General features: G+C 50.7%; 1 long non-coding RNA gene across 1 annotated transcript; it reads right to left on the minus strand.

Annotated features, from left to right (window-relative positions):
* Positions 1-206: 206 nt before the first annotated feature.
* LOC131486266 (uncharacterized) lies at positions 207-1,264 on the minus strand. The gene is made up of 2 exons (XR_009249273.1): positions 972-1,264; positions 207-853 (listed from the first exon to the last, which is right to left on the minus strand). It is a non-coding gene; the product is annotated as an uncharacterized LOC131486266 (long non-coding RNA).
* Between the last annotated feature and the right edge of the window lie 13,600 nt (positions 1,265-14,864).

Below are 14,864 nucleotides of genomic sequence, written 5' to 3' on the forward strand. Positions count from 1 at the left end.
GCCCGCGCCCCGAGGCCTCGTTCCCTGCCCGTCCCTGTCCTCGACCCTGTTCTCGGCTCCCCATCTTCCCCCACCCCTTGCCGTATCTTCTGTTGTCTCTGTACCCCTTTGCTCGCCGAATCTCCGTGTTCTCTTTTCCTACTAAAAATTCTACCCAACCATACTTGTTTGAACAAAAAAACAAACAAACAACAACAACACGGAAACGACGATGATCCCTATGTTTTTATCAAAAGTCATTGCCCGAGGGTTTACGTTTGGTGGGATGGGAGGGGCAGGCAGTGAGGGATGGTGGGGCCCGCCGTGGCCTGTGCAGTTGAAGTAATGGTGCTTAGCCACTTCCTTCTCAGCAACAAACGTCGAAGAAGGGGACCTTTCCCTCCTTACTGCGGCCCCCTGGTTACACGTGATGCCAGGAGAGAAGTGCACACACCCTCTTAGTCTGCAGAACTCAGGTAAAGCAAGAAGTTTGTTCACTTCAAAGTGAAGACAAAGTTCTATACGAAGAACGCCACCGTGGGATGAATTGTATTGCATCCCAAACCCCCAGAGACTCCGACTCATGCGAATGTCTGTTTTGTTCCCCCGGGTCTCTGGCCTCCTTGTATTCAAAGCCGCAGGAAAGCCCACGGGCAACAGCGTTGGGACTGGGGAAGGGCAAAGCTCAAGGTGACCTTGGGATCGAGCTCTGAAAAGCCCCGCCCCCCTCCTGGGTCAGGCCTGGGGCCGAGGCCGGGACAGAAGATGGAATCTTGTCTTGCCAGGCTCAGCGGGGAGGTGGGCTGGACGTTTCCAGATTGCTGCAGGAGGCGGTACGTGCTTGATCACAGGCTCGGCAGGTTTGGCACAAGGGCTATGTTCAGAGATACAGGAAGGTAAACTAAGTTAGGGCCATGTATCGGTCACCTGTTGCCGTGTAACAAATACCTACTCCCACCCCACCCCAAGTTTAGTAGCTTCAAGCAACACACATGTGCTACCTCGCACGGTTTTTGAGGGTCAGGATTCTGGGAGCAGCTAGCTGGGGTTTCTGGCTCAGGATCTCCAGGAGGCTGCGGGGAAGTCGTGCCCTGGGGCTGCAGTCTTCGAAGGCTGGCAGGAGCTGGAGAAGACTCACTCACGTGGCTGGCGGCAGAGGCTTCACTCCTTCACCACATGGGCCTCTGTGCCACGTGGCTTCAGAGAGAGACAAGTGGAGGGACAGAGACACAGAGAGACAGGGAGAGAAGCTGAAGCCTTTAATCACCTGATGTTGGAAGTGACACTTGGTCATACACACCAAATATGGGAGGGGACAGCAGAGTGTCAGGAGTGGGGGGGGGGACCGTTGGAAGTTAGTACCACAGGCTGGATGTCTCTCTCTTGTTCAGGAAGTATTTATTAAGCCCCCTGCCAGGAGCCAAGCAGCACTGTGCTCTCTGGGGATTCAACAGGAAACAAAACAGACAAGGTCTCTGCCTCAGGGAGTTTGCGTTTTAGAAGAGAGGCAGACAAGATACAAATAAATACGAGCCCCAGCCGTCCAGGACCTGTGAGGCAAGAGGAGGGACAGCCGCATACCTGGACATCGGGTTGGACTGCAGCCGAGGTCGCGGGCCCGGCAGGAGCTGTGGGTGTTGAGGATTGCCGCAGCCCAGCACGGAGGAGGCGAGACATCCACGTCCCAGCTCTCTCTGATCCTGTCCTCAACTTCCGGCCAGTGCTCACCGGGCAGAATCCAGGGGGAGCTGAGGACAGGGAGCCTGCGTGAGGTCGGCGTCCCGGGGCACAGAGCAAGTGGAGAAGGGCGGAGGACCGGCGTGGCCAAGCGGGAATGTAATTGGCATGCGAGATAGAAGGAGAGTGAATGAGCGAGGGGGACATCCCAGGCAATCAGAGAAAGCCACTCTGTGAAGTCACAGCTGAGCTAAGACACAGGGAACGGGGACATCTGGGGGACGTCCCAGTGAGGGCACCCGAGGGCGTGTGAATGTGCACAAGGGAGCAGGTGCTCCTGAGAGGAGTGAGCGTGAGAAGCGAGGCCAGGGATAAAGTCAGAAAGTTAGGAAGATTCTGGACCAAGAGCAGGGCCCTGTGGGCCATGGTGAGGAGCTTGGGTTTGCCTCAGGGGTGGCTGGAGCCACTGGGGAGGGATGTGGTCCAGCGAAGGTTTGAAGGGGTCCGTGTGGCTGCCGTGTGCCATGTGGCCCGTAGTGGGCGAGATGGAGACAGGGGGCCGGTGAGGGGGTTCCACACAATCCCGGGGAGAGATGAGGGCCCCAGGTCCAGGGTGGGACTGCGGAGGTGGGAGGAGAGGTCGGGTTGAGGATGTATTTTGAAAGGAGAGCGGGTTGGATTTGTTGACCAATTGAAAATGATGTGAAAGGGAGAAAAGTCAAGAACAAATCCAAGGTCATGCTGCATAGATCCTGTGGAGATGTGCTCAGAACACTAGAATTTATTAACTATGATTTACAATTAAGACTACCTTGGCAGAGGGGCGCCTGGGTGGCTCAGTGGGTTGAGCGACCGACTTCGGCTCAGGTCACGATCTCGCGGTCCGTGAGTTTGAGCCCCGCGTCAGGCTCTGTGCCGACAGCTCAGAGCCTGGAGCCTGCTTTGGATTCTGTGTCTCCCTCTCTCTCTCTACACCTCCCCAGCTTGTGCCCTGTCTCTCTCTCTCTCTCTCTCTCTCTCTCTCTCAAAAATAAAATAAAATAAACGTAAAAGAGTACGTTGGTGGATACTCTAAGGCGTTCTTTAGAATGTTCTAATGTGGAAAACAAAGTTCAGCAAGGTGGGAGCTCTGAGGCTCACCCCTCGACACATAAAATGTGTACTTTAATATGCACCATGTATCATTAAAGCTGTCCCATGGTGATTTGTGTGGTGGGAAATGACCCGACCGTCCGCTGCAAACCTGAAGAGTGTCCGTGCCAGCGGGGGCGATGGGATGTTAACACAGGAAGGTGCAGCGCGTTGGGCTGAGTGAACCACGTGGTCATGTGGTGCCCCCCCCCCCCTGCCCCCGCCTCCGCCCGGTAAACAATGGGAGGAGGAGTCTCGGGTCCCCCCAGCTCCGTGCTGGGTGCAATGACAGCATCCAGACCACTGTGGGCTCCCTGGGGAAGTGGGGCCACACTGGGCAGAGTGGCTCAGGTGTGCCTGTCCCGGTGACCATGCAGCTGAGCCATGCATGAGAGAAGGGAGGTCAAAAGATGGCTTGTGGGGAGCCGACAGGTGGCCTGGGCTGGGTGGGCAAGATGGGAGGTCGAGGGAGGGGATCCTGGACAAAGGCCCAGGAAGACTTGAGGGTCTAGAGCCCCTTTTATCCATTAAGGCCCCTTGGCTGCCGTGACAGACGCCTAACGCAACACAGAGAGGTAGGGGCGGCCCTGTGGGGTGTCCTTAGGCCCAGGGAGGGCTGTGACCAGGCACGGAAAGGGCCCTTCCGCAGCCGGAGCTGCAGGGTAGCCTGGTCCAGGTGCTGCCTTTGGAATTCATGACACAAGCACCCTCTGTCTTTGCACCTGAAGGACAAGGAACCACAGAGCCCTCATAACCTCCTCATGTCGCACACGAGGATCGGGAGGCCCAGGAGGCCATTCGGGGTGCCCAAAGTCACGGGGTCAGCAAGTGGCAGAGGGAGGGTGTGCCTGCAAGCCCACAGACACCCAGACTTGGGGTTTTTCTACTGCAACAGCCTTTCCCTAACTTCGGGCATCCCCGAGCTACTTTCGTGACCGTTATCATTTGCCTTATACTATCTCTTCTGTTAATTAAAATTTTCCTTTAAATCTACTTACTTGAATTTTATTCTTTCTTTCTTTCTTTCTTTCTTTCTTTCTTTCTTTCTTTCTTTCATTAAATTTTTCCTTTAAATCTACTTACTTGAATTTTCTTCTTTCTTTCTTTCTTTCTTTCATTAAATTTTTCCTTTAAATCTACTTACTTGAATTTTCTTCTTTCTTTCATTAAATTTTTCCTTTAAATCTACTTACTTGAATTTTCTTCTTTCTTTCATTAAATTTTTCCTTTAAATCTACTTACTTGAATTTTCTTTCTTTCTTTCTTTCTTTCTTTCTTTCTTTCTTTCTTTCTTTCAAGAGAGAGCATGAGCAGGGCAGGGGCAGAAGGAGAGAGAGAATCCTAAGCAGCCTCCATGCCCAGTGCAGAGTTTCACAGCAGGGCTCCGTGAGATCACGCCCTGAGCTGAAATCATGAGTCAGATGCTTAACTGACTGAGCCACCCAGGCGCCCCTATTTACTTGAGCTTTTTATTCATCAGTGTATGGCTAGTTTTATTTTGGGCCGATACGCATCAAATACTCTTTGCTCTGGGAATAAGCAACATCCATCTGAGAAGGATCCAGATAGTCTTTGGAGGTGGATATGCTGCGTTTTGGGAAACCCTGTATCATCATCAGGGTGCTTTTCTCGCAGGAGGATAATGCAAACTGAATATGCTCAGGTCTGAGAGGTTGGGTGGGGGTTGGGGTGGGGGCTGGATGGGGAGGGCTTTTCCTCTGAGGGAGTTGGGAGCCCTGGAAGTGTGGATAAAGGTGGGGGGTCGTGATCTGACCGAAGTCCTGGCAGGATCCCTCCCACGGCAGTGGGGAGGATAGACTATAGAGGCAAAGTCACAAGCAGGGAGGCCTGGGAGGCCTGTGCTGGTCCGAGCCAGATGCTGTTCATGGAGGTGGTGAGAACAGGTCTACGCATATTTTGTAGGCTATGATTTTCACCTTGTCCCGTGTCCTCAGTCACAGACGCCCATTCTCAGAGCCTAAGTGAGTTTGGGGGTTGGGGACCATTGGGCCCCTGTGGGTGGCGGGTCAGGGTGTTGGTAACCCCTCCACCCCAGGGCAGACCATGGGGCCGGGCACCCACTGGGCATATCCCCAGGGCACAGGGCAGGTGTGTGTGTGTGTGTGTTTGGTGGTGGGGGGTGGCGGGGGGACAGAGAGATCCTAGAGCCTGAATTGCTGGGCTATTCCCCACTGCCTGGTTTAAACTTGCTGCGGTAGATTCCCTTTTTAAGTCGGTGGAAGATTGATGATTTCATTATTTGTGGCACTTGGCAATAAATCTGGGAGTTTTCGGCTAAAGCGAGCACTTTCCCCGAGTTGCGTCTCGGGCGGACTGTTATTCATCACGTCCAATCACTCGTTCACCTTGGTGAGCCCTGGCCTGGGGGGGCGAGGGGCGGCTCCTCCCAGACCTGACAACTTTTCCTCCTTAGGGGCTGGGGGAGGGGACCGCACAGGAAGGGACAGGGCTGGGGAGGGCGTGGGGGCTCGAGGCGGCCTGGAGCCAGTAGCCCCAACAAAGGCCAGAGAATGAGCCAGAAGGGGGATTACAGGAGAAGCCTCGGGGCCTCAAAGCCCGGCCCACTGCCAAGAAAATCTCCCGTGGGGGGGAGGGGGTAACGCTGCGAAGAGAGGAAGAGAAACCGCCGAAGAGTTCTCTGCCAAGGGAGTGTCGGAGATTTCAATTCAAGATGAAATGTGTTCTTGTTTGTGTACAACTCATTTCCCTCCCAAATGGAGGGTTTTGTCTATCACTCGGGTGTTTCAATAGCAACCGTGTAATTAAGGTAGCATGTGCCGCTTTAGTTTGCAAAGAAGGCTGTTTGCGTTAACATGTTGGGGAAGCAAACATGGCTGGGATTGGATCCTGGGTCTGAGGAGGAAAACAACAACAACAACAACAACAACAACAACAACAAAGAAAAGAAGAAAACACCTCCACATTAGAGATTTGGCTGCCTCGGGGATGACGTCATCTGGAAATGAGAGTAGGACCATTCCCTCTGAATGAAGAGCCCCCAGCCTCCAGGTCCTTCCTAGCTGGGGACCCGTGAGAAAGAAAATTCAAACCGTGTCCAGAGAGTCTGGAAACCGGAGTCGGAAATTCACGCGTCTCCAGGGCCGGGCGGGAGGGTGTGTGAGGGTGGAGGGTGGGCTGTGTTTTTTCACACGAGGGCATTTTGTTTGTGTTGTAAATACATGGGTAAGTACTTCAATTCCGCTCTCACACAAAAAAAAAATGTGCTCACGTTTTTCCTGAACCATATGGATCTCTTAAATTAACTTTTTTTTTTTTTTTTTGCTTTTAATACAGAGATGGTAAATTACGTTTCTACTGCAGCATAACAAACTTCCACTAATTAAATGGCCTAAAACAATACCCATTTATTACTTCCCAGTTCTGTAAGTCAGAAGTCCGGCGTTATGTAGCTGGGTTCTCTGTCAAGGGCTTAACAGCTAAAAGGATACCCTAGGTATCCACAGAGGCCGTGGTTCTCATCGGGAACCTAGGGTTCCCGGGTCAGGTCAAAGTCATGGCGGGTCAAGTCCTCATGCTTCGAATCTCTGTACCTTAGTCATCTGTTTTTCAGGGCTCATGTGATTCTGGGGGGCCCGCCTGGATACTCGGGGACCATCTCCCTATTTTAATGTCAGCTGATTAGTAATCTTCACTACACCTGTAAAGTCCCTTTTCCATGCAGTGTGATGCAATAATGGAAGTCACATCAGATGGTGGAGATTCCGGGGGCCACCCCGATATAGACATGATAAAACAAGGTGATTCAAGAGGGCAAAAGATCTGAACCGACATTTCCACCAAAAAGATGCATGAATGGCAACTAAGCACATGAAAAGATGCCTTGACCTCTCTGTAGACGAGAAGCCAAATCCCCAGGCGATACCACTGTGCACCCGACAGTATTGCTGAAACTAGAAAGGTCGACAAGACCAAGTATTGGCAAGTGTCTGGAAGAACGGCACACTCCTACGTTACTGGCGGTAGTTCAAATAGCACGGCCACTTTGCGAAAATGGTTTTACAGCTTCTGATAACGCTAGACATACAATTACCCTTTGACCTGGTGATCTCGCTTCTCAGTATTTATCCCAAAGAAATGAAAACGATTTGTAATGATTACAAGTCGTTGGTACGGGGCGGGGGGCGGGATGAAGGGGACTGCAACGGAGCAGGAAGGAGCCTTCTGGGGGTGATGGATCTTTCTATACCATGACTTCTTTGATGGTTACATCACTTGTCAAAACTCATCACATTGTTCACTTAAAACTGGTGTTTTTCAGGGCGCCTGGGTGGCTCAGTCAGTTGGGCGTCCGACTTCGGCTCAGGTCATGATCTCACGGTTCGTGGGTTCGAGAGCCCCGAGTCGGGCTCTGTGCTGACAGCTCGGAGCCTGGAACCTGCTTCAGATTCTGTGTCCCCCTCCCTCTCCGCCCCACCCCTGCTTGTGCTCTGTCTCTGTCTCTCTCTCTCGAAAATAAAAAAACATCAAAAAAAATTAAAAAAAAAAACTGGTGAGTTTCACTGCATGCAAATTCTCTCCCAATAAAGCTTATTTTTAAAAGCAACTTTATATCATCACCGTTAATGGAAAATCAGTGTTACCTGCCAGAGGAGCAGGTGACCATGAAAAGAAATACATATGTTTAAAAAGCATATGAAAAGAGATCCCAACTTTGAGACCCTCTGCTCAGAGTCTCCAAAGGCTTCAAAGTGTTGGTTAGAACTGGAATGTCATCTAAGGCACAGGTCTTCTAAGCTCAAGTGTTGGCAGAATCAATTTTCTTATAGTTGCAGAAGTCATGGCAGCTTACCTTATCAATGCCAGCAGGAAAGCATCTCTCTGGGTTTTAATTTCTCCCTCCAGGGAGGTCCAGGGCTCTCTTTTAAATGGCTCACCAGATTAGGTCAGGCCCACCTAGGATAATCTCTCTTTTGATTAATTCCGGCTCAACTGATTAGGGACCTTAATCACACCCGCAAAAGCCCTCTGCCTTTGCCATAAAACATAATGTAGGCTTGGGAGTGAAAGCCCACTGTATGTACAAGTCCCACCCACTCTCAAGGGGAGGATGTGATACACCCGGGGGCGGAAATCTCAGGCGCCATCTTAGAATTTTGCCCACCACATAGGCTTTTGGTTTAAAAGGATTTCTTCGTCAGGAACTCTGTCTGTCTTCCCCTCTTATTGTCATCTTTGTTTGTCAGCGTTTTATTTATCCTCGGAGGCCTGGCTCGGATTCCCTTCTCCTCCGCCACCTTCTCTATGTCTCAGGCAGGTAAAGATTTGGGGTCACCTTCTTTTGCCCGAGTCCAGGTGGTTTGGTGTTTGTCAGCATCGAATGTATAGACACACGCGTGTGCACCCATGGGAATGGATGGTACACGGTGCCTGTTGTGGACACTTTCCTCTCTCTTCCCTCCCCCTCACGTCTGTGTCTCCATCAACACAGAGCCTGCACTAAAAAACAAGACAAAGCAGGACTAGCCTATGTGCTTCCATGTTTTTCTTTCTACTCGTGTAATCCCATAATCCTACAAAGTGCATCACACACACACGCACACACACACGCACACAGGTACAAGGGCATTTGGGGGGGGAGAGTCATTGTTTTACAAAAATGGTACCATATAATGCATTTTTCTGCATCCCGCTGTTCTTAATACTTTGTAGAAACACCTTTGAGCCCTCCTGTGTAGCTCTAAATTTAATTCTTTACAGAGGCTGTGCAATATGCTACGTGTTGGATATATTTGCGAAGTTCCCAGAAATGCGGATCTGTTTTGCTTCTGGTTCTGTGCCACTGGAACAATGCCACAGTACATGTTCCTGTATGCACGGGCACAGGCAGGATAGATTTCCAGCAGCTCAAGAGCTGGGTGTATACACAGGGCGTTTGCACTTTTTAAATCTTATTAAATGTTGCCAGATTACCTTCAGAAACGACGGTACGGTTCCACATTTCTACCAGACTGTGGGAGAGTATGCTTTCCCCAGAGCCCAGCCAACAACGGGATTTATAGCCCTTTTAAATTTTTGCCAGTCTTACAGGGATAGGTCATAACTCAGAGATGAATGGGAAATTTTCTGACTACTGGTGAATTCAAACATTTTTTTCCTTCCTTTCTTTCCTTCTCTCGGCTGTTTTCTTTCATTCTTTTGTTTTCTCTCTTTCTTTTCTTTCTTTGTTTTCTTTCCTTTATTTTCCTTGTTGGGATTTCTCTTTTGGGAGTGGTCTCCTTATAACCTTTGCTCCTTTTTCTGGTTACTTTCCAAGAACATTTGGTATGCTCTAGAAGTTAACCCTTTCTCTATCATTTGCTTTACCAATAATTTTACAGACTTCTAGTTTCTATGTAGATTTCCTTGATGTAATCTTATGACGTGCAAAATTTTAATGTTAAAATGTCTTTTTTTCTTTGATTCCTAGAATTCCTGTTCTCGATTTGTGAGTTCTCCCAACTGCTATATTGTATTTGTATTGTCCTAGATTTTCTTATAAAGTTTTAATTGCATTTTTTATAATTAAGTCTTTTTTTTTTTTCATTTGAGTGGGGAGGAGACTGTGAGTGGGGGAGAGGGGCAGAAGGAAAGAAAGAGAGAGAATCCCAAGGAGGCTCCATGCTCAATGTGGAGCCAGACTTGGGGCTCGATCTCATGACCCTGGGATCATGACCTGACCTGAAATCAAGAAATGGACACTCAACTGACTGAGTCACCCAGGAGCCCCTGTAATTAAGTATTTTTTTAAGTTTATTTATTTACTCTAAGAGCACGTGTGACAGAAAGCTGGGAAGGGGCAGAAAAAGGGAGAGAGAGAGAATCCCCAGCAGGCTCCACGCTGCCAGCACGGAGCCCGAAATGGGGCTCAAACTCATGAACCATGAAATCATGACCTGAGCCAAAATCAAGAGTCAGACACTTAACCAACTGAGCCACCCAGAGGCCCCTATAATTAAGTCTTAATAAGGCACCAGAATTTAATTTTTCATAAGGCATGGGATGGAATCCATTTTAACTTTAATTTTCCTATAAATCCTTAACCCGTGGTGCTGGCATCATTTGTTACACAGCTCATTCTCGGCCAAGTGAATGGAACCAGACTTTTTTTTTTTTTAACGTTTATTTATTTTTGAGACAGAGAGAGACAGAGCATGAATGGGGGAGGGTCAGAGAGAGAGGGAGACACAGAATCCGAAACAGGCTCCAGGCTCTGAGCGGTCAGCACAGAGCCCGACGCGGGGCTCGGACTCACGGACTGTGAGATCATGACCTGAGCCGAAGTCGGACGCCTAACCGACCAAGCCACCCAGGCGCCCCTAAACCAGACTTCTTATCTTACGTTACTCCGTAGTTTCTTGGGGGCTCTGCCAGGGAAGCCGGGCTTTCCAGAACCTTGCGTTTAGTTTTGTCGACAAGATGGTAAATCTTGGGTGTGAATTTCTGTTTTCTCTTTGACCAGCTTGCATACACAGAGCAAAGCGGAATGCCTCTGGTTTGTTTGGGTGTCCGTTCATCTAATGTTCGCTGGCCTCTATTATGTTCTAGGCTGGAGAATAATGTCTATTCTCTAGTCTCCGTGTTTTTCTTTTGGTCGAAAAGGAGATAGAGGACAAGCACAGGAGGTCCTCGTCCACCAGAGAAAATGTCCCTCTAAATGAATGTACCGAAGACAGGGACTCCACTGCTCCGAATAAAGAGGACAGATCTGGTGGAAACATGTTTGAGACTCAAACTTCAAAAGCCAAGTTTGGGGTGCCTGGGTGGCTCAGTTGGTTGGGCATCTGGCTTTGGCCCAGTTCATGATCTCACAGCTGGTGAGTTCGAGCCCCGCGTCGGGCTCTGTGCTGACAGCTTAGAGCCCGAAGCCTGCTTCGGATTCTGTGTCTCCCTCTCTCTCTGCCCTCCCTGACTCGTGCTCTGTCTCTGTCCCTTAAAAATGAATATGTGTTGGGCACCTGGATGGCTCAGTCAGTTAAGCCTCTGACTTTGGCTCAGGTCATGATCTCATGGTTCACGAGTTCAAGCCCCGCATCGGGCTCTGGGCTGACAGCTTAGAGCCCGGAGCCTGCTTCGGATTCTGTGTCTCCCTCTCTCTCTGCCCCTCCTTAGCTCACGCTCTGTCTTTCTCTGCTTCAAAAATAAATAAACGTTGAAAAGAAAAGCCCAAGTGGAAAGTTTTAAAGGAAGTGTGTTTTCTTACATTTAACAGAAGTGATGCTTCACTTGCAACGACGCGCTGATACTTACAACAGAGAATGGAGAGAGTATTGATTTGGGGGTGTCGTTTTCCTCTAACCCTCCTCCACCTTATACTTAATGTCCACAGTTCAAGCAAAGGAAGTTTTGTTTTGGAAAATATCTCAGGGCTCGTCGATTTCCCCCAAAGGATTCTGCATTCTTTCAGAGACAAATAGTTCTCTTTGAAAGCACCCGTCAGCCAGCCTGATGATCACTCGGTCTCCCAGCCCTGCCTTCAGGCGTCAATTGGCTTTGTGAGCTGTTCTCACCGACATCAATTTTATGAAAGTCATGAAAGGCTGGAGCTGTTGCAAGGTGTGTTGTTGTTTTTTCTTTTTTCACTTTGCACTCTGTTTTCATTTACTTGGATTATGTGGGCGGGTGTTTATGTGTCATCCACGGGGACACTTGCCTGGGAGGACGTGGGTGGCTGATAGAGGGGAAACAGGTGCTGCTGTGAACCTGCCGGCGTGGATTCTGGGGATCAATTTTATAAGTGATCCGTTCATCAGTGGACACTTCTCTGATGGCCTTGTCGCTCTTTACAACTTTGTAATAACTCTGGGGACTCAGGTCAAAAGGATCCTATCGATGAGGACTTTTTTCTCGAAATAACTGTAATCTACAAGAGAGGACAGGAATTTCGGTGGAGTGCTGTGGCTGTTCGCAGGAGGCAGATCCTTGTCTAGTTGGGAAGCTCATGGGGAAGTGGTGACGGGAGCTCTTTGGGGTGGCAAGAGCAGGCTAAATGGTCCCTGAGGGATGAGTTGGATTTGCACACGCAGAGGTGCTGGAAGGGCATCCTAGCTAAAAGGAACAGCATAAGCAAATGCACCGAGCCCGCCATCTCCCGGTCTTGCTCTTACCTGGTGGACAGGGCCCAGCGCTCCCTGGCCCCTCCGGCCCCCTCATCTCTTCCGTGCTTCTCGGGGCTCTCCGCCTGCTCCTGCCACACTCGCTCTTCCCGGGACGGGCCTGGTGCTCCCCTGTTGGTTCTTCACCTTTGCTCTGTTCTCCCCCGATCTTTGCCCACGTGTCCACCGCTGCTCCCTCACCTCCGGGGCACCTGCTCCAACGTCACCTCCTCCATGGGCTCCTTCTGCCTGCCCCCTCCCTCCACGACCACCCCCGCTCCTACTCCACACATCTCCAGGCCACTCACGGCCACGTGACGACTCCGCGCCTTACCGAGGGCCTTATGCTGGATTCCTCCAGAAGCTGACCCCGAGACTGGGTGTGAGTGTAGCGGTTTATCTGGAGGAGACCCAGGGAGCTCTTGCGGGGAAGGGAGACGGGAAGGAGAAGGATCATGGCACCAACCCTGCTGGGCGGTGAGCAGGTGACCACGGCGGGTGCGGGGCTCCGTCCCTCCGGGGTCCCGTGGGAGACGGTGGGGAACAGGCCTCGGGGGGACGTGTGCTCCACCAGCTCCCGTCCGGCCCTTGGCCAGGGCTGCTTTCCGGGACGTCAGCCTGTGACCTGCAGCCGGAGGCCTCGGGGCAGAGAGAGGCCACCGAGGGGCAAGTGTCAAGGAACGAGGGGGCGGATCGCATCAGCCGGGGGCTGCGCTCACTGTCCTGGGCTGTCACTGCCTGCTGTGTGTCTCCCTCCGTCGAGGCTCCTCCTGGGGCCGGGCCTTGGCCGCTTCCCCGGGGGCCTCAGCTGTGCTGGCGCGTCTCAGGCCCTCCCGAGACGCCTGCGGAATGAAGGAACGAAGCCTTCGAGACCCTCTCCTGCCCGGGCTGCCAAGCTGACGCTCAGTCCTCGAAGAGCCGGTGCTGCAGCAAATGCTTTGACTCTACCACTCTGCAGACGTCACCCCGATGCCTGCCGGCTCTGAAGCCGCCGCTGCTGCTTGGGGTCAGGTCGGGCGTCAGTGTCAGAGGGGCTCGGGCGGACCGGCTGCGCAAGCCTCCTTTCCTGGCGGGTGCTGGGGTGATGCTTCCCGAGAGATGCCCTTGGATGGCGTTGCCGCCGCGGATCCTGACGGCAGCCGTGGCGGGCATCGTCCCAATTACCCGGCTGTCTCGCTTGATGGGACCACCAGGAGCCCGCAGGTTGCTCCCGGGTGCGCGTCTCTAGTGACCGTCTTTTTCTGGAACCAGAGCGCCTGGTTTGCTCGGGAGAAGGAAGCAACAAATATATGTATTATCCCTCCGATGGAGAAGTTGCGATCATCTGGAAAACATCCGGAGATGGTCCAAATGCCCAAGACCCCACGGACACAGACTCCGGAGCTTTGACTCCATGTTTGAAGGCCAAGGTTCCTTCTGTGCATTTCCGGGACCAGACCAGGGCTGGGCACAAGGCAGAGCTCAAAGAAGGAGTATCTGTGCTGACCCCCGGGTGAGGTCAGAGGGGACAGTGCATTGACCAGCTTCCCTCCTTCCGTGAAGAAGAACTCTCTCTCCTAACCACCGATTTCGGTGTCATTATGCACTCGTGGGACCTTTTTTTTTCCCACACCATGTATTCACATCCATTACCCTCATTTTTTCATGTGTAAATATTCCTAGATGTGGCAGTGGGAGCCAAACTGATTTATTCCAGTTTCTGTTTCCTTGATTTGTCCTGTCATCCTCTGAGTACTTCTTGGCTTTCTGGTCCAAGATAAAAATCTTAAAAAAAAAAAAAAAAAAAGGCGAAATCATGAAAGACAAAAAGCCTTGTTGTAGCAGCTGAGTTAAAGGCAATGCACAATCGCTTCGAATTAGGGGAAAAAAAGCTCTAAATTTGGACTATATTGAACGAGATTTCTGCATCAACATTAAACGTTACAAGGGTAAAAATGGTTTGGACACTTTGTAGAAGAATCGTTTTGTGGTTTTTTTCGGTGACATATATCCTGAAGAGTTTAGGCATGAAATATCATGTTGTTTGCACCATACTCTCTAATGTTTGGGTACAAAAACGGGGGGGGGGCAGGGGGAAATCCTCACATATATTATAAATAATACACATGGAGACTGAAACAGGCCGGTATCGTGTCAGCAGCTGGTGACTGAGATAGAGGAGATGGGGTGAGCAGATGTTCACCGTACGGTGCGTTAAGCTTTCCCGTAGCTTTGGCATTTTTCAAACGAGTAAGCTGAGGAGAACAAAACTCAAATCAGGTCAGTCAGACAGAGACGGGAATTGTGGTCAGAGACACGCCCTCGCCCTTCGCCTGCCCTGTAAACCTAGCTCCCATCACGGCTGTCGCTGTGCAACAGGAGGAATCTATACACTGTTTGCTTTTACCAGCTAAAGGTTAAATCGAGACAGATTTGAGGAGCACCTGTCTCTCTGTCATTCAGGAGAAGGATAATAAGGCTGAAAAGGAGGGAGGAAAGGAAGGAAAAGAAGAGTGAAGAGAAAGAAAGAAGGACGGGAGGCGGGAATTTACAGGTCAACATGACTGAGCGTTTGCTGTATCGGGTACTTTTTTCTATGTTACTCATCTGTTTCTAACAACCCTTTTTTTAAAAAAATGTTTATTTATTTATTTCTTTTTGAGAGAGAGAGAGAGAGAGAGAGAGAGAGAGAGAGGCAGTAAGCAGGGGAGGGGCACAGAGAGAGGGAGAGAGGGCTCAGTACAGAGCCCCACGCCGGGCTCGAACTCCCAAATTGTGAGATCACCACCTGAGCCGAAATCAAGACTCGGATGCCTAAGTGACTGAGCCACCCGGGCGCCCCTCTAACAACAGCCTTAAAAAGACAAGAACCTTGAGGCTTAGAGAGGTCAGAAACCTATCTGGTGACCACAAAATAAAAACCGGTCATCTCAGGCAATAATGTCCGGGGAAGGAATATGACGAAGCCAATTAGTCATAAGGAAA

The sequence above is a fragment of the Neofelis nebulosa genome, chromosome 9, assembly GCF_028018385.1.
Source record: "Neofelis nebulosa isolate mNeoNeb1 chromosome 9, mNeoNeb1.pri, whole genome shotgun sequence".
NCBI lineage: Eukaryota > Metazoa > Chordata > Mammalia > Carnivora > Felidae > Neofelis > Neofelis nebulosa.